The following is a 22,375-nucleotide window of genomic DNA, read 5'->3' on the forward strand; positions in this document are numbered from 1 at the left end:
ATTGCATGGGTATTAAAATGTATAATGAATTCATATTTTACAGGTCTTCTTAATAATACCCTTAAATACTATTCTTCGAAATGTTCTAATATATGTAAGTATTTATATTTTGTTTTAAATTGTACAATTTATAATATAGTGATTTATGAATGTAAATGATAAAAAAAATACTCCATTGTGATTGAGATTAGGTAAAAAAAAGTTTTATAGTATTCCCGCAAGTAATTCGAGAACCGTTTTCATACGAACATAATAGAAATTGAAAAATAAAAATAAAAATGGTAAAATAAAGATCAAAAAGAATAAGTTTTGTGGTCTGTTGAATCGGTAGAATGCTTTGAGGAATCGTTTTCTTTATTGTACTGTCATTGTTTGCTGGCCACGTTGCTTCATTAAATTATTGATTGAATCATTGTATATTATATAAATATATTCAAACATGAGTGACATTATTATAACGCATACTTATAATATGTATTTATTACTTAATATTAATAGTACTATATCACTGGCGCGTTTGATAAACGGTTTTTCCATATGTTACGAAAATGTATTTTATAATTTATAATAATTGGCCCACCAATTATATAATATTTTGGCTTAAGTTTTAAAAAGTATAAAGTTGTTGTCTCCCCCCCCCCAGACAAATCCCATTTACCGCACACTTGACGGGTGGGCGAATGCGGTATACGTCATTTGAACACGTTGCCCTTGGGGTTTGGAAATGTACTCCTCACCGTGTCACTGCACATAATCCGTCCGCCGATTATTACCACCCCCCTTCTTGAGATCAATGGTTGTCAGAGATGAAACGAGGAACTTGCCTCGAGCGGCGTCGACAAGTGCAATCGTCAAATCTTAAAATATTAATAAAGTTTATTTAAACTGTACGCATACACCGATGCGATATAATCCTATTTCTGTAATGGTAATAACTGAAAATGACTACGTCGAACAATATCTGTTTCGGCGGAAACGGAGAAATTCTACGTCACTACTACAATCATATAATATGTGCCTATGTCAATCGTACATTCGCACGGCTAAGTTATAGATCCGTCATAAAAATAATATGATATTACCTAATACCAAGTCAAAAAAAAATATATAATATACAATATAAAGCGGCGACGGTATTCCAAAGTTTGGAATATTTAAGTGTCAGATTTCAGAGTAGATAATAATAATATACTCGTCACGATCCGCGATCGTGCTGTGGTCGTACGTGCGTTAATCGTTATCATCGAAAAATATAAAATAATATTATATAATATACCGGACGGGCGATTGAAACGAATATTATTTTGTTATACTGTACGCGTATTTCGAGATATGTATATATACGTAGCCCACGTTCTATACCTAAGGTGGCTATATATGATGTACGTCGTAATACGCAATATAACGTCGTCGTATAATAGGGGGTCGGTGGCTATCGTTCGGGTTTAGCGTTTACCGGAGTGGCTGTGTACGACTGAGGTATACTCGCGTGGGAGGACTATATATGCGATCCTATATTATTGTGTGTGTGTGTGTGTGTGTGTGTGTGTGCGTGAGCTGGAAATGTTTTTATTTCGTCTTTATATACGTAATACCGCTGGAACATTTCGTTCAAACGACTATATCGCAAGCCACAATTGCTTCCACGGCAGTGTAATATGACCACTGTGCGTGTGCTTTAAAAACTTTGTTCGTTTGAAGATTTACCGGAAATTTTTCACAAAAGTGCACGCTAATCTATATAGCCGGCTGTTGTTACTAGGGTTCTAATTCGATGTTCGAATGCTAATATGTAGTTTTAACTAAACACGTTCAAAAAAGTAAACAATAAATAACTTTCAGTAATGTACCTACAGAGTTTTGCAGGTTTTCTGGAATATTTTTTTAATACATATCATTGTACATAATACTTTAATAGTAGGTATATAGTGAAATAAGCAACGACGTAGAATAATGTTATACTTACACTTATTCGTCTCAGTCCCTAAATACTCTGAAGATGATTTTTTTTATTATTATTTATGTATACATACCTAAAATGTACGTAATTTTTAAAACGAGTTTTAAAAATTTTACTTTACTTTTGTTTAATTTAAATTTTAAATTATATATCATACTATTTTAACTGTGTAATTCGCTTAATTAAAGTAGTTTCAATGTATAAAATAAAATGCAATCCAATTTACTATTAACTGTTTTCAGAATTATTATTATAAGACAACTATCTTACAGTTTGTATATTATATTTTCATTGTTAAATGTTGAGGATATTTTTGGTTTATAGATCGAGAACATTATTATGTGGTACAGGTAAAGTATCTTCAGTTCTAATTAAATAAAAATATAACGTAAGTCTATAATTACATCAATCATACTGAAATCGTGAACATGCTTAGAAAGCTTTCATTATAAACTAATATGTCGTTATCAATTGTTAAAAGTGTCACGAAAAAGATAAAAATACAATTTATACTTTTCTTATTCAAGTTGTGTAAGAGTAAGGTCTAAATGGCATAGCAAAGTTTACGAATAGTTATTTTAGATGATTCAATATATTATCTGTTTCATAAAAATTTGAACAGAAAAATACCTATTAAAATATAATATAGATAATGTCGTAAAATATCGTTATTTTTCGTTCAGACATCCATTGTTGAAAATTTGAACTTTAAACGCTTATAAAACAAACATTAACTAAGAATTTTTGATATTTTTTAATTGCTATAAGGAAAACTTTGAGAAACCGGGTCATCAATTTCAAGCTTCAGTCTTCAGTTAATACCCCAGGGCCCAGGTATTAAAATTATATGCTTATAAACAATAAAATAATTTGCAACTTTTCGTAATTTTGATGAATTGTCTCAGCATTTTAACTTAAAACACGCTTATCAAAATAATTTCAATATTTGATTTTAATATTATTTAACGGGTGTAAAAATCACGAATAGGAATCTTTATAATAAATAATCAAGCTTTTGACAAACAAAAAAATATCAATTTAAATTTAAATACAGAATAAAAAAAATGAATTTCTATAAATAGCTTAAAATGATCATAATATTTTGAAAATTTTATCGCATGACGTATAAAATGTAAAATTAATATTTGGCAAAAGTATCGGGTTTACGAATTTAATACGATGTTAATAATAACACAAAAACAATATACAATTATGTTATTACGTGGTATTACATTAATTTATTTCGTAATAAATTATTAGGCGATTACAAACTTTCTGTTAGTGACAATTTCCACCCCCCCCTTTCTGCACTTGGAACTGTTGTCACTTATAAGATTATTTTTTAAGGGAGAGGTAAAGGTACAAAGGAAGCCCAAATGTGGGCAAGTCGAGAGGTGAGACGGCTATTGAAAAAAATATTTGCCTATAATAATATTTTTATTTTTTGTTCACCACGCCACTGACAAGATAATATACTTACAGTATATCGTCGTGTATGATTCACACTTTATGTTATACGTGTATGTAATATAATGTCATTATTATGTTACCTATATAATTTACGCGATTCGAAAATATCAATAATATAACAATTTCCACTTCCAAAATGTCAAGTCCTTCATCTAGTTTGTTCTCGTTATTTTTCTCTAATCGACACGACGGTGGCAGTGGCAGGTAAGTAATATTATTATCGCAGTAGATATTATAGGCGTTAATAATATCATCGTGTCCATCACAAACTTTGATAATCGGCAATCGTTAAAAATACGATATGTTTTCCACGCGGTTCTGTATACGCGTATAGACGACGACACCATGTAGCGATATTATTATGGAAAACGTCAGTTGAAAAAAATATAATAATAATAAATCGTCCATAGTCGCGGTTAAAATTCGATGGGAATTACGTTGGGCAGGTATATTATGCGTAGCATTGCGTAGTTAAAAAAATCGTTTGTAAAACAAAAATAACGCACCGCGTCATATCACTCGACGTATTAAATAATATTTTATTGTCGTCATCATCATTATCTGCCTATATATACCTACCTACCGCGGAACGACCGCGGTTAGCCGACATACCGTAACCTCTGTCGGTAGCCATTCGTGGTATAGGTAGGGGTAGGCATGTGTTGTTGTTGTTTTTATTATTATTATGGTGATAAGACGGTATATATATTATTCGCGTGTGTGGGTAAATTGGCCGGCGGCGCGGCGGCGGCGGGCACACACATGCGCCGTGTATTGATTGCCGGCAACAACAACGCGTCGGAGTCGCGCGCTCTCGCGTTACAGACCGTTAAATAATCGCCGCGAGAGTATAAAACGGGAAAACCCGAAAGCCACGGCGATCACAAAACCTCAGTGTCTTGCCCCGTGCCGGCGACATCCCTTCTCGCCCGTCCGCTGCACAAGTCGCAACGAACGGTTCTTCTCGCGTCTCCGCCGTACGATACGAGAGACAGAAAAAAAAAATAATACCTACGCTTAAAAACAAAACATTTTTTTTCTCGTTCCACTGAACACAAAAAAAAAAAATCCAAGAAAAATTTTCATTTATTTTCCGCCGTTTCCAAATTTTCTCCGGATAAAAATCCCGACTTGTCCGATTTTCGATCACTCCCACGCCGTCTCCGTCGGAAAGCTGCATGCAGTTGTACGCGGCCAAAAATAATTTCACCGCAATATTCACGTAGTCCCTCGTACGTTTCTTGCTTATTTCGCCGTCATCGCCTTCGTCCTCCCCCACTCACAAACCCCGGGAACAGTCGAACAGGACTGTCGTAGCCGCACACCGCCAGAGATCGGAGGACTCCACTTCCACTGTCCGCACGAGGTAAGTGCCTATATTATAATGTATTGGTTTGATTTCGTATATTTTAACTTGGCATAGGTATTAGACGACTACACGTATTATAATTATTATTCTATCGAAGAATCACCTGTTACTGTTAATTATTATATTTTGTGTGTATATAATATTATTATGTTGTAAAAATATCACGCCACGTGTGTGCGCGGTTAACAACACATATTATTTACGCAGCTAAAAAAATAACGATTCCATACACGGTTAATCTGCAATCAGTCGAGATATTAAAAACAGGCTCACGTTTACCTTTTATTTTTCGAAAAGATTCTAATTAGTATTTTAAAACGATGCACATTTAACTAGATTCAGCAGTGTTTATGTACGTGCCGTGATGTATATTAATTTTTCGCTTAGTTTTAATCGCCCGAAAAGTGTAAGTAAAATAAAAAAAATAAATAAAAATAGGTTGGTCCACATAATTGGATAGCCAATATAGATCCCTCGCCCTATATAGGACTTGTAAGTTATAATACTTACCTAATTATAATAATAATGTAGTAGTTCGATTTTAATTTATTTATAAAATGCGTGTTTAGCAATCATGTTGGCAGGAAAAAATCATAAAATGTAATGTTTCAGATTTGTATGGTAAACATTACTGAAAATACATATAGTTTCAATGTTATTATTTTTTAATCTACATAATGATAGTATACATTTTACGTTATGTTTATTATGTAAATTATAACGATTGTACAATTTTACATTTGGAAAAATTATGTATTTTCCACACAATTATTTCGGAATTTTTTTACTTTTAAAACATTTGTGATAATAATATTTAACATTTCATTTTTCATGGTCAATAAACGATCCATTAATATAAAAAAAATATACTTTGTATCGATTCAATGTTAATTTACTATTTAGTAAAAGCGAAAATAAGCAAAATATTTACGCGACACCGGCTTTAGGACCAAATCTATTTTGTTTTTCAGTTTCAAATCAGAATCATTACGATTTAGATAAATTTGTAATTTCTAAGCAAGATATAATTATAAAAAATATGTTTGCTCTTTTAATGCTATTTACTTACATCTAATATTTTTTTTTAGTAAGTATTTCGTTCTTAAAGTTTTTACGAGTTTTTGTGCAAATTTTGAAAAAATTGTATATTTAAAAAAAATACGATATTCCGTAAAGGTATTAACTTACTTTATTGCAATTTAAAAAATGTTCATTTTAAAACCTAGTATTTTTCACGCACAATTCAAAATAAAAATATTAGGACTAATTTAAAATAATTTACAGTACCTACCTTTCTTACGGTATGTCACATATTTGTAGTAATTATAAGTTTAAATAAATTATCTATTCATAACTTAATACTGATATAATATAAAATAAATTAACGAGTTAAACTATTGAATTACGAAAATATAATATAGTAAAATAACACATAATATACTATCTTTAGAAATAGAAGCTGATTCACTAATTTCCATCGTTTCTTTTGCTCAGAATCATTTATATATAAACAGTGATTTATGATTGAAATCAAATTTAATATATTCACTATACACAATATAAGGTACTTAAAATCCTATTATATATTAAGTTCCTTATTTTTAATTGAAACTTATTTACACCATAAGAAGATAATCAAAATTACAAAATTATAATAGTAGGATATTTAACAATAGGATATTTAAAACAATACTTTACTGCGGTAAAATTACAAACAACCATTTATGGTATTTACGTTTGTAATATTTAAAATTGTAGGCAATATAGGAATGTGTTGGTATTTCATTTATGTAGTTTTTCTTTTTGGGTAGATAGTTGTGTGTTTGTCACCACCTTATTGGGTACAGAAGAAATTCCTAAAAGTTTCTATATGTATAGAAACTTTTTAGATAGAAAACTTGACCTATTTGTGTGGTAATATTTTAAGCCTAAAGAAGTACTACTAGTGACTTGTGAACAAACACACATTTACAGTTCAATGATTTTTTAACAAAAAATTGTTTTTTGAATCAAAAATAAAAATAACGTTAATGTTCATCAATTATTATTGGTGTAAGTATTAAATTAATATTTTACTGTTTTAAAAATATCTACACATATAATATATTATATGTCATGCTATACAAATTTCGAGTGTGTACATGCATTTAATTATCATTGAATTAAACTTGAATATTATAATTGTTTTTTTTTTTTATAGAACATCAGATTTAATTATAATATTATTTCGAGTTTTAATATATGTCAGTATTGTTAATAAGTTTTTTTTATTTACACATCATTCATTTATTTATTAAAATTTGATACACAATTGTTTTAATAAGAATGTATATCATTAAAGTTGTAAAAGAAAAAGATTTCCAAAAATATAATGGATTATTATTGTTAAGCACGTTAAGAGATTTCTTGTAGAAAATATTTAATACTCACGTAATATCCTGTATAGTATACACACATATTATATTTTTATATTGTATCGTGTGAATTGTCTCTATCTATTTTGGTGTTTCATATTTCTTTTGTACAGTTTTCACCAACAAAACTTTCAAGAGAACAGTGATTTTGATTCCAATGAACTTTCTCACGTTAGTTGCCGTATATCATGCTCTGTTTTATCTTATATATGTACTTGAATTATCATAAATATTGAATAATCGTTACAATTACACTTGAATATCTATAATACTAGACACTGATTCAAATTATTAAAAAAATAAAAATTAAATAATTTACTCGAATGGATTATATGTTAATTTACCAATAGTCAGCTAGTATCAAATTAATAAGTAATTTATTCGTTCAATTATATTGTTTCTATTGTTATACAATAAAAATAAAATAACTTTTGATAATCATACCTAATTAAAGTAATTGATGTAAAAATAAAATATAATATATATAATATTACAATATTATAAATTTATAATACGTATCAATGAATCTAGGATCTAGGATTTGAATTAACTGCAATGTAGTTGACTGTTATACAGATAAATGTACCTATCTTAATATAAATTATGCACCTGCATCTCATCTAGATAAATAAATAAATAAATTAGTATTTAATTTATTGGTATCTAAGATTTAAATAAAATTATGGAAATCTACATAAATATCTAGATAAATCTCGTTGTGTAATTCATTTGTATTTTTTTCAATAATCGTTTACTAATATTGTATTTTATACGTATTTTCTTTTTAAATATTTTTAACACAAAATACGCCTTCCTGGTTATGTCATTTATCAAAAAAATAACTGTTGTGAGATTAAAATCTAGATAAAAAAGTTTTATCTACATATTATTATTTATCTAAATAAAAATTAAATATCCAATCTTCATATCGATCTAAATATTTATTATTTAGCTGGTAATCTAATATATTTTATCTAGGTATTATTTTTGCTATTTGAACTCAATACTGCAGGGCATAAGTTAACAGTATACATATCATATTGTTAAATATATTAACTTTTTCAACATTCAAGATAACATTGTGAATAGTTAATTTATTAAAGACGTTTAGAAAATTAAATTAGTTATATTTATACAAATTATGCTCGAAAAAGGGGTTTTTTATTGTTTTTTTTTTAATGATTATTCAGTCAATTTAATATACGATTAGTTTCTATAGTTTGATGAACATTTATTTAGATCATTGGTAGGTAATACGTTTAAAGGTATTTTACATTTTATTTTTTATTCCAAGTTCGTTCCACAAGGCACGGCAATACAATTTAATCAGGTATATGTTTATATTCGTATTTAATTTCGTCTATTCTCGATAGAAATTAAACTAGGGCGGTCGAAAAAAATCTGCAACAGTGATATTGTCCACTTGTAAGAGTAACATAATTTCTGCTGAAAAAAATCACCTAAAAGCTGCAATAGTATTGTGAACAATATTATAATATGAAATTGTTTGTGCTTATATATTAACATGTACAATAATTAAAAAACTACGTTCATAATAATTTTTATTTTTGTTCACTGAAACAGTACTTATAGTTTTTCAATATGAAACATTCCGAAACACCGTGGTAAATAACAACACATGTATTAGTATTTGGACAAAATTTTTTAACATATTATAACAATATTATATTAAAATGTCAAACATAATATACTGAAATGCACTTTCAGTGCCTGAAGTCTTTGAGGTATTTATTTAAATCGCGTGTAGCCTCTACATAAGTAGCCACTGTTTTCAGTTTTATCACAATTCACATATGTATACCGTATACGTATATATCATTATAATTTGTTTTATACTTGCACGACATTTATTATGTGATTTTTCAGACAGTGGTATCTTATTTTCATTGATTATTTTATGGCTTTACACGGCGAAGTTTAATGTGGGACATTTAAAATCAACCATGAATTATAAATTGTATGTGTGCCCAACATTACTTTTAAAACAAGTTAAAACAACGCCATACAATATGGGTATTATTCGGCGATATAGATGCATACGTACATTATTATTTATTATGTCTTTTTAATTTTAATGAATTTTTGTGACGTTTCCATTTGCATTATTTCGATTAATCGTGACAATACATTATACATTATTTTCTTATAATTTTAGAAAGCGTTTTTAATTACAATAAACATATCAGTTACAAATATCAGAAATATAATTAGAAAACATGGATTCAATGTATATGTTTAATTTTTAGGTGGGGTGTTCAACTAATTAAAAAATTGTTTAACTTGGTTTTAGAACCAGATGTCACAATGTCTAAATCTGAAACTCGTGTTATTAGTGCCTATAGGTACCTGAATAATTTATCAGCCTTTATTTAAAAATTAAACTATTTACATCAAATATTCTATATTAACCTACACACAAACAAGATATATATCAGTATAATATTGTATTAGAGTTAAACTTACAGTTAGACGATTCATATATAATGTAATATACAAATACAAGTTCTCTTTGTAATTGTATAGTTGAAAATTTTTTTTCGAAAAACGGTTTTGTTTGTCTACTGCTATTGTCTAATGAACATTCAATGTACCATAAATCTCACAAGATAAACAAATACTATTCAAGGCCACTAAAACATTTTTAAGCTTCAAAGTTCTCAATAAGTATTCCTCGAAATTTCATAGATTATTCTGGAAAATCTATATATTATTAAATTTATAACTTTCTGTTTTCTTACAATGATCGCCCCCCAAAAAGGCTTTTATTTGAAAATATAATTAAATTGTTAATATTGACTTGATATATCATCTTCTTAGGAAATATCAAAAACAATACCATTAATACTTAAATATCGTACTTATGACCATTTCGATAATCTTTAGACAATTATTTTCGTGCATTAGTCTTTTTATCTTCTTCAAGTTTAAAATGGCATTCAACATTTCTTGAGTTCTTTTTCAACTAAAAAAAAATATTAGCTTGTCATTTTTTCAATTGAAATAACAACATCATTCTTACAGTTATTCACAATTATATTTGTCGACTTTAAAAACTTATAATATAATATTTACACTAATAGCATTATATAAATTTGTATTACAATTCAAAAAACTAATAATACTGAAAATTAAAGCCCCCATGGCAATATTAAAATATCTGTAGCTATTTAATTAAATATTATTATTTATGTAAATAAAGATAATTAATACGATAATTTAATTTATTAATTATTGTTTATAATAAAACATATTTTTATGATTTGATATTTAAGTTAAAACTTTGTTTTTTTTCATATCTTATGTATTTTATGAACATAAAAATAACATTCACTTAAAAATACGTTTTAATTTAATCTAATTTATTTCAATATTATTTTTAGAACTTTACTAATTTCAATTGACACCCCTGAGATATTTGGCTAATTCCAGCAAAGGACGAGCAAACAAATCGTATAAATAAACAAATAATAATATTATTTTTTTTTATTTAACCAATTGGTTTGATGTATTTGTTAAAAGGAATAAACATAGTATAATTTTTTTTAAATCGTTTGTTTTTAAATTTTTAACTTTATACTTTGTTATTGACAAAGTAATAAGTTGTAATTAATCATTAACTTTTCCAGTGCTTTTTATTCAGCAATCACCTACCACGTATTATTTGAAAAAAAAAAACTAGTTTTTAGAAAGCTTTATAAATTTATATTGAAAAAACAGTGAATAAAGGACACTATTTGAAAATAACATAAATATTTACGTAAAACGATTTAATTTAATATTGTAGGTACTTTGATTTTCCATTCAATAGACCAGTATACTCAATGATGTTTAAATTGTGTTGAACTGTTAAACACTGCTCGAAAAGTCCAAGTTGTTGTTGATGTTGTTTTTTTTTTGTATATACACATAGCTAAAATACATTTGTTCAATTTGGCTTCCAACCAAAGTTTTTTTAAGTGAACAGATATATAATAAATACTATTAATGTAAACACAATAATGAACGGTCTCTATTATAATAACATTAAAATGTCTATTGTAATAAATAATTAATTTAAGGTATCCTAGTTATATAATTTATAAATTACACTTGAACTGTATTAAAGAAAATTATTGTTATTAAATTACAAAGTTTCCACTAAAGTAAAAGTTTCTAAGTCCCGTATTTGTTACACTCGTTATATATAAAGTTGTGAATAATATTACACTATGATGGTAAACACTCTAAATACAATTCAACAAATAATCATTAGAAATAGAGTTTGTGTAATTGTATACAACTTTTTAACGAGAATTAATACCACTCTCATATACTGTTAATTTACATTGGTAGCAATATACTAATAATACAGTGTACACGTATCCAATAGTTGTATAGTCTTACGAGTATAACATAGTAATATTTTCATATATTTTCCATTATCTTTCAAGACTTAAACATATTTTTTTTTTTTAAAAGAAAGAAAAACAGAGCATTATAATATATATTATCTACTACGATATACAGCTAAACTATAGAGACGAAATATATGAGACGAATATTTTCAGTTAAAACATATTATGAACACAACAAAAATAGCAAGTGGACTTTGAATACGCAATGTGCGTGTGCCACTACTGCATATTTACGAATCTGTTTTGAAAAATATGCATTCTGTTTGTATAAAAGAAACGCATGGAAAACAAATCGATTATAATATGAACTCAATAGGTGCACTAGTACTGAAAGTTTATTTCGTTTAATCATGGCGCATTCGAAAAGAGCAATTAACGAACACCACTGTAGCGTGTCAAAGTCAGTACTTATTAAAATCGCACAAACATACTCGTTCTATTAAGCAAGAAGTCTATTTTAAGATATAAGTATTAATTTGTGACTTTATCTAGTAAAAATGTAATACAAAATGAAAAGCTGTAAACCCTTTTTCTAAGTTTTTCTAATCAACGATTATATTCACATGAATACAGTATACATTTTATAGATACAATTTTAAGTACTCAAGGGTTAAAAGTTATAACTAATGGAACAAAATATCTCAAGGATATACATCCTATAATAGTAATTTTTCATTAAATTTAACAAATACCTATCTACGAGAATAAAAATGCATGAAATAGTTTTTATCTCATGTAATATTATGTTGCGTAATATTATGTTTATGCAAATACTTGATTTGATGTATAAATAAATATGTCACGTGTTTATTTTGACTTTTATATTATTTTATGGACGTGTGAAGTTATTGCAAGTGAAACATATTTTTAAAGTAATATTATTGAGTGAAAATATCATGGATACTACAATCTTATACGTTGCTTAGATCTAGAAATACTTGTTTCGTATTTATGTTTTTAGTTTAGGTCAAAGCTCCAAAATAAAACCTAAAATCCCTAGCTCAACCGGGCTATTGATTTTAAACAAAGACACAGCATCACATTTACTTAAGCCTGACCGAAACTTTTTAATCAAGACCAAAATTGTATCATTTTTCAGTCGACTAGTTGGGTAAAGAACTGAGATAGATTAATTTAAATTTAACTAGGGAATACTATAAATGTGTATAGCTATATATATTTTAATATAATATAAACAGTTGTATTTCCTACCTATTAAAAACCAAAACTTTTTTTATTAAAACAGTAGTTAACCATAATCATTCATTTTATTACGTAGTTTTAGAAACTCGTGCGAGAATACACAGGTATCTCAAACTAATATATCAAGGATATGATTTTTGTTTTATTATTTTAGTATAATTTTAATAACGATTCAAAAAACAATCTAATTTTATACGTAAAATATACGTATAATATATAAATATTATATTCTGCTTTGACATAATACGTAACGGGGGGAATTTAATGCAGTCTTTATTTTCTGAAAATTTTACAGTAACTTATATAAAATCATTATAAACATATTAAAAATTAAAAATTACTGCACTATAATAAATATTTTTAAATAAATCAGTAATACATATAATTTTAACTGATTTTTTCTTTTTCGTTTTATCTTAAACAGATCTATCTTATTATGATGTATATTTACAAAAATTATTTTATTTTTATTTTGCCTATTACTGTTAACAATTATTTTTCTAGCACTATCGAATGGCATAATATAATACTATAATAGTATAAATTGCAATCGTAATGTTTCACAATTTAAATTACCTTGATATATATGAAACGTCAAATGGAATTTCTATTTCTTCTTTACAGTTCTACTTATTATTAATCCTATCTTAAACACGCACTTATATCAGTCGGTGAAAAATTAATTTGATTCCTTTAAATAATTTGCGTTTTATAAATGTTTAATAGGTATCATGTTTATTTTTTTCGTGATTTTACCAATTGTAATCTTAAGAATAATTATTATTTATGAACTTTTACATTTTCAATTAAGTTTATAATACTTACATTAAAAACAATGAAGAAATATAACTATACAAGTTAAATGATTATTTATGTAGTGATTAGTGTTATTCCATAATAATTACCTGGATGTATTCAAGTACATTTTCAAGTAATTTTTACTCTCAACTCTCATAATAAAATATTAAAAAATAATTTTTTTTATATATTTCAACTAATGAAATGTTTGGTTTATTTGGCACATATAAGTATAAAAAAGCTTATCAAGTCGAAATTAAAAAAAGTAAATTTTTTAACGTAATTAATTAATAATTTTTGTTAAACACATTTGGGGGGGGGGGAATGCTAAAAAACCATTAAATTAATAGATTACTTTCAAATTATTTTCTTATAGTGCCAGGAAATAATAATTTTTATTGGGTTTAACAATTTGTAATAACATTTTTACTTGGCAAATATTTAATGGAGTAGCTTATTAATGTTTGAATATTCAATTACATTAAAAAAGATTCAATATTAATTAAAGTTTACACAAAAAATCAATTTCATGCATTCAGTTATATTAAGAATTAAACAAAAAATAATAATCATTGAAAATAACAATCGCGTACAATTAGTTCGTTTTATAATATGTCATAATAATACTATAAAATAATTATAATAACCTATAATAGTATATTCGACAAAGTTGTACTATAAAAACTTGTTGATCATTAAAGGTATTAATCTTGTTTAATAAAAATTTGTTATCCTTGTTAACACACATTACTAAATTAATTAAAATAACTATCATTCACGAATAAATACTATAAATTATAACATTATTTTTTAACAATGTAAATGAAGAATTTGGTGTAGAAAAAATCAGTTTTGGTACATATATAGTTTATAAATTGAGCAAAGCATGAAACTTATACAATAAAGCTAGGCACCTTTGACACAGATGATGAAACGGCTATTATAAATCATCACACTATACCTCATAGGACATTGTTCGCTGGAAATTAGAATAACAATAATATATTATGTTCCACTGTAGAAACAAACGGGTTACACTACAAAATACAATGAATTCCTACATATGAATCTTCATACATGACTACGATAATTATACACGTTTCCGAGGATGACCACTTTGTGAAAAATTATTCGCATTTACTCAACAGTAGACGGTTTTCAAATAACTCTCATAAACTTAAGCGAATCGCTTTGAAATATACTATATTTTTATTCCAAAGACTTTGTAATAAAATTGTGTACTGTTAAACTTATAATGAACACTGGCATTTTATCTTTATACGAGTGTTTACCTAATTATGTATTTGTGTAATATCTAATAGTATATTATATTATATTACTTTAATGATTTTTAAATTAGTTTATTAATTTAATAAATTCTGTTACAACCAAAACTAATTCTGAAGCTAAGCCCCTAAATTATGATACAAAAATACATCCTTTCCAATAATATAATGTTGTAATTTAATTTCTCCTACTATTCCAGTTAATGATGATTATTATTCAAAAATATTCACGATACTTTTGATATAATGTTAGGTAGTGACTAGTGACAAATTATGTATTTTACATTGTATTGTTAAGCTTTGGAAAGGTTTTAGTTTTATATGAGGTTTTTTTTTATGTAAGTGCTAAAAAATTGCTCGTTAAGTTTATAGATATATTATAATGTATTAAAACAAAATATATTTTACTCATTTCTTATTTTTATGTAACGAATTAAATGAGAAATGCACAAATTGTTTTTTTATGAAAAATAATCAATTATAAAACTTTTAACTATACATTATAAATAAATATAACTAGTTGTTGAAACGGGCTATTCAATTTGATTGATAAAAAAAATATACATACATATTTCCTAACTATAGTAACTATATTATACACAATACGCTGAATTAAAAATATTTGTAGTTTATTCAACTATTATACAACCAAGAACCGAGTACTAAAAAATACCAACCGATTTTCGACAAAATTCACAATATTTAGGTAACGTAGAGCATTATCTAACATAATTTTGGAAATCAAAAAGTGGATAAAAATAAACAGAAACACATTAGAAAATATGTGAAACCTAAAAAAAAAAAATGATGTTGAATGCGTGAAGGATTAAAATACGAGATAAATATGCTGTATGTTGTATAATAAATACTGTGACAGCAATATATTAGCTTGTTCTAATTATTTATTTCCAAAATGTGTATCTGCAGTTGTAAGCTTTAAACCATTTAATCAAAATCAATTTATCAATTTATCATATTATACATAATATTAAAATGTAATTTTATTAAATTCAATTGATATTTCTAATTTTATTATATTTTTTAATAAAATGTTTTTAATATTTACAGTATAAAACATATTCAATTGCGAAAATTATAAACAATAAACTTTGCACTTTTTCACTTCCTCAAATAACTGAAATATCATTATATTGTGTACCTTATTTAACACGATATACTACAATAAATATATTTGATGAATTGAATCGTTCTTGCACTAGAATCATAATATAACATCGTGTAAAATAATAATTGTTAAATTTATAAACTATAATAATTATTTTCGGCATGGAAAAACTAGAGAATTTTTAAAACTTACATTTTTTTGTTTTGGGAATATATTTTTTATGATCACATATATAGGCATTATTCCAACGTTATAATAATATCGAAACTAGAGACATGGGGCAATTTGGATAAAAAATAAAATATTCTCAACAATATAATAATGATAAAAAGAAAAATATACATTTATGATTAAATGAAAATAAATAACAAATAACATTGGTAACAAGAAACTATTATAGAGAAAAATAATGTTACATTTATTTTTTATCAGCAGATGTGGTGTAATTTGAACTGTTTTAGGTAGTCCTCGGCGAATAAAGATTCACTTTATTTTCACAAAAAATTCAAATATACTAAAATTTCTTTCACATTTTTTAATGAAGAAGTGTACAATTTTATATTCTCTATAATATTCGCTAATTTATACCTTAATTCGTATCCCATTTCACTAAAAAAAAAAAAAAAAAATAAGAGTTATAACGATCATTTTTTTTATTTTGAATTCTGAAAGATTGAAAGATAATAACAATCAAATCAGAATCAAGGTTGACACTTTTGTTGTTACAGTATATTTTTTACATTAACTGATTGGCTGTGATGCATTTTTGATTATAGAACAAATAAAATGTTCAATGTAAATAAGAAACACTACACCAATGTTGAAGGACACAGAATTGTAAATAATCATGATTATTCATTGAATAAATTTAATTTTTTATTGTTCAGTTAGGTTAAGTATATTTTACAATATATTTTAGTAATAACTAATAAAACAATCATTGTTTATTACTTATTAGTTTAGGTATTCACAACTAAAATGTACATTGAGTTTCTAAAACTTTTGTTGAAAATATTCTGAAAAGTTTAAACATTGTTGGTGTTTGTTTTTTATTACGAAGTATTCTATTAAATTTTGCGAACACATAATAATTTGATTTTTATATGAAACCGTTAGCGTAAAATTGACAAAACACGATAAAATATAAAACATGTGCTAAAAATAAATATTTAGTATAAATAAAACTTGTTACCTCAAATTAAATGGATGGTATGATTTGAATAGTCACTATAGTTGTTCAGTCCATTTTAATATTATGGTTACCTAAGAGTCGGAAAACGATTGAAAAATCAGAATAATATTCGTGTTTTTAGTATACTATACATCAAACGTGGTGGCATAGGTACCTACTACCGAATCGCAAACGAATTGCAATTATAGTTTCGAGTGCGATAGACATTCGATGCAAATACGTACGGATACCGGTAAGGACGGTTGCAAAAATGTTATTATTGGCAATACTCGCATAATTTAAATACTCGTTTTGATAGAAAATGAATCAAATAGTTTAACTGTAAAATTAAATTGTGATTAAAATCACTATATATGACGTGTTTTTACGATTATCGTTGGCTTCTGTACGTATATTAGGTATTATTATCGTTGTCATCATCGTCGTCACATTTTTTTTCGTATACAAATAGCGCACACTGTTAAATAAATTACCGATATTTTCTTACTGGGGGCATTGAGTATTGTGCACGTGGACCGGACATTACTCACGTTGACCGATTTCCTATCTGACCCTCACGGCCACACCGCACACACACGCGTATATTATATAGGTACCTATATATATTTATCAACATATTTACCTTGACGGCTTGGACCTCTAAGTCGTGACCGATGGTTGTGTACTAACGACCCCTACTTACCGTTCGCGTTTGTGTACGTCCGTCTACCGCCCACGCCACAATCAGTATACCAATAATAATAATAATCGTTATTTATTTATATTTCCACTTCGTCTGACCGTTTTGATATCAATCTCTGTGCTAATCGGTGCTTATTGGTATACCTACACTACGGTGGCTGTATTCTGAATATTTTACGTCGTCGGATATTATTTATAGGTATGACCTATTTGGGTTTTCGATTTCTATGCGCACACCATATCATACACCCTAGAGAAAAAATAAACGTAAGCAGTCGATATCCGAATCATGCAGCATTACTATTATATAACGCGTTATAAATTTATAATTATTATCGTTTACTTCAAATCGTTCACGATATTAGTGGTTGGGTAATATTAGCAAAAAAATAAAATTAAAATAAAAAAAGCAAATATTAGAATTTGACATCAATATTTGTATAGGGTGCCTATGATGCACGGTTATTTAGAACAGTCTCACTGTTTGTATGTATGCTTGTATTATTTATATAGTCCCAGTTAATTTTAAACAGCCAAATAAGTAAACCTATACATTTTATTTGCGATAATTACTATATAACTTATATTGGAAATAACTAATTGCACACATATACGTAATGGAAAATTTTACACTGTTTACACAAAATAAGGTGCTATTAGACATTTTTAATTGATACGAAATTTCAATTTATTTTATTACACGTATAATGTATATTATAATTTATTATATTACGAGTTTATGATGGCTCTATACTTCGTATAATATAATAATTTTGAATGATCTCTGATCATAATTAAATAACAAAAAAAAAATGGGTTGAGCTAAATCCAACGTTTATAAATATTATCAAATTATCATCAATATATAATGTTACTCCTTTGCATGATATGTATTGTTGTAAACATGCCTTTGTGCATTATTTATTCTGTAGTGGCTGAGATCAAAATAAGTTATTTTAAATATTTGCATTGATTCTGAACTCAAAAGTTTTAAATTGTATGAAACTTGATTAATCTTAAAACATAATATAAGTATAACAGCCAATTTCTATGTACTTACCTATTTTTATTATATTTTGAAGCACGACTTTGTAACACGAATGAATACACATTATACAAATACAATATTATGATCAGGCAAGCGTTTGAAGTTAATATAAAATGTTTACAAAATATAATTTTTTATTCTTAACTTTAGAAGTTCAATGGACGAGGAAACCATTAAAGGCATCTCATAATAAATAAAATATTCGACTTTTTTTTAGTAGTTCTCATTTGCACAAGAAATCACTCAATCAATGCATATTATAACCCGTTCGTTTTTCTGACATTTTCCAATTTTCACTAGCTGCACGCATTAGTATTATAGGATAGGAATAGAAAATCACAAGCACACAACACATATAAGGTTCCTGTATATGTATTTTACTTAATAAGGTTATAGAAAAATAAAATCGTTTCGACATCAGCGTCAATCACTCCTGACATTCAAAAAGAAACAACAGTTCACAAGCTTATCTCATGATTTTAAATCTAAATTTTCAATTCAACATTTTATCAACGATGTCATCCACAGAATACTGTAATTATTCGCATAAATAATATAATAAAATGATCGATTAGACGATAAACACTATTTTTTTTTTAACAAAAAGAAAATATTAACTTGAGGCTTTGGATAATAAACCTGCCATAATATTATTCGTGATTACAATTTACAATTAATCTTAAGCAGTCTAATATTTTTTATAATAATAATATATACTATTACTAGACTATAGTCATTATTACTTAGAAACAAACAATTATGAAATATATAGTTTATTAAATAAAATATAATTACATCTAGAGATATGATATTATAATTTTGATAATTATTTTGTAATCAATGTAGAATTTTTCGAAATTCGTACTGTAAGAATATAAGAAAATTCAATTATTTTTATTTTTCTTATTATTATTTTAAATGCACTAAATATGTAACTTTTACACAGAGTACAATTCTAATTTTTTTTACCCTCATACTTAATACTAATTAAGATTTAGTACGATGAAATCAGTATTCACCTTTTATTTTCAAATGGTAACTTCTTATTTTAATTTTTTTTTTAATTATGATTTTTATCAATTTTTGTATTTAGATAAATATCAAAAAAGTAGTTTATGGATTCAAATAATAAAGTTTCAATTTTTAAAGCTTAAGTTAGCTTACCTTTTTTTTATATTTTTACACGATAATATTCATCGTATAAATTTAAAAATAGATTTGTATTTAAAAAAATTGGTGATTTTATTTAATGTTATAAAGATGAGAAAAATACGAGTCACATAAATTATATGTACAATTTTAGAATCACGTGTATCTACTTTACATTTTTCAATTAAATAGAATGCAGTGTGTTCTCTATTAAATAACCACACCGAATAACATCGTATTCAATCTTCATAATGTGTTTATTTTTAAAAATGCTGAGTTGTCTATAAGGATGTGTCAAATCAATATTGGTTAGACAAACGTTGAATATAGTCGTATTGCAATATAACATGCGCAGCTCGTCTATCTTATTTAAATTACAAACCTTTAACGATTTAACGTTTTTCAACATTTTGGAACATGTAGAGTTTCATTATTTATTTTAATATAAAAAGTCACAAAATTTAAGTATAAACATTTACATACAAATAAGGAATTCAAGAAAATACGGCACAAGATTCAAAACACAAGTTTTCAAAAATTTTCTCCACACATATAAAATAAACTGCCAAGATATTTACTTTTGTTTTCAATTTGTTAACACCGAGTCCTAATGAGATTTTTATTTTTTTATTTTTTTTTTTCGAAACTGTTTATATAACTTATGCTCTCATAGATCACTGAAATAGATACGCGTTTATTTATTAATGTTTATTTGTTTATTTTTTATTTGAAAAGTTGTTTAGTTATAACTTACTGTTAAATTAGATTGGTAATATTATGGGAAAAAAATAATCAATTAATCATTTGAACAAATCAAGAAAATGTTTTAAGTATGACGCCTGTTACATAGTGAATTTAATTGGAAGTGTTTTGTTTATTTTTACTATATAGTTATAATTATCTCAAATTGCAATATGTTATTTTTTTCAACAAAACGATTTTTCTTTCAAAAATAATCTTAGTTGCCTTTTAAATTTAATTTATTATCTCTACTAGCTTTTAATAACGGGTACGTACTCAGTCGAATATTCGAAAATTATACTTCTATCATAAATCTTGATTGTAATACACCATAAATAATTTTATTTACAGTGATTTTAGTGCAATACGAAAATTTGGTACATTTTAGGCGCTGAGGCTCTATTTTTGAGTTCGCACAATCATTAGTCACGATTAGAATGATGATTTGTACGCACTCTAGTAATTTGATTTAAAACTTTAGTGCACTGAAGTTTGGAAATACAGTTTGGTTTTTTTTCGTTTTACAATAATAATATAGTTGCATCAATATATTACAATATTACAATATTATAGTATAACCTAATCTAATAATAATATTAATGCATTTATCTTAAATTAAAAAATAGAACCTTTGTTCCAACAAAACCTAACTTGGATAGGTACACTTCAACCTATACAATTTTAAAACATTTATAATATTATGTATTATTACTTCGTTATCTATGTTATGACAGCGATAGTACTATCATTATTCGTTAGTTATATACTTAAATATAAGTTTATATGACAAGCTTAATTAAAAATACTATTACATTCAAAAGATATGTAAGATACTCAATGGCGAAAAAAATAAAAAAAATAGAAGTTTAACAATACCTAAATTTTAAGTGTAAAACTTTATTTTTACTATAAAAAGGATATACATATACATAGGGTAGAAAATAATCTGATTCTACAAATCCAATAAAGCAACCATGAAAGGTTCTGCCTTTTTACACTAAGTGACAACTACTCTATTTTTACTCGGAAAAGTTTATGATTTTAAGATTTATAAATGTACTATTCTCTACTTTTTTATGAACCAATTTGTGTTTTATTATATCTTTGAACAAATAAAATGTGCCCTGTTATTAAAATTGTTAAAATAATGAACAACAATAGACTGTAGAAGGTCTAGAATAAATTGTATTCAGATTCACTTTTTTATACGCTATACAGAACGATTAAAAACGATTCGCGAAGAAAGAATTTGGTAAAATTGTTTTTAAACAAATCAATCAGGATTTACGCAATATTTATAAAAACAACGCTATGTGATTTTTATGCGAAATTTAAGGGAAAACGTGTTGTTCGGGTTTCGTATTTTATTAAAACGAAATAATTTACTTTCGTTGTTTCCTCTCTGGTTTATTGCGAGTGACTGAAGAAAAAAAAAACAATATACAAGTAAATTTCGTACACGTGTGCACATATAGTCACATACTGCAGCAGCAGCAGTAGCAGTACATACTTTCCGGTTACCA

The 22,375-nt window shown here is 26.3% G+C and overlaps 1 protein-coding gene across 1 annotated transcript in view; it reads left to right on the plus strand.

The window, feature by feature from the left end:
- Positions 1-4,277: 4,277 nt before the first annotated feature.
- LOC132926417 (sex peptide receptor) overlaps positions 4,278-22,375 on the plus strand; it is a 222,115-nt gene continuing 204,017 nt past the window's right edge. Inside the window, exon 1 of the mRNA XM_060990772.1 lies at positions 4,278-4,796. The gene's annotated coding sequence lies outside the window, so the exon portion shown is untranslated. The remainder of the gene's footprint in view (positions 4,797-22,375) is intronic.

The sequence above is a fragment of the Rhopalosiphum padi genome, chromosome 3 (assembly GCF_020882245.1).
Source record: "Rhopalosiphum padi isolate XX-2018 chromosome 3, ASM2088224v1, whole genome shotgun sequence".
NCBI lineage: Eukaryota > Metazoa > Arthropoda > Insecta > Hemiptera > Aphididae > Rhopalosiphum > Rhopalosiphum padi.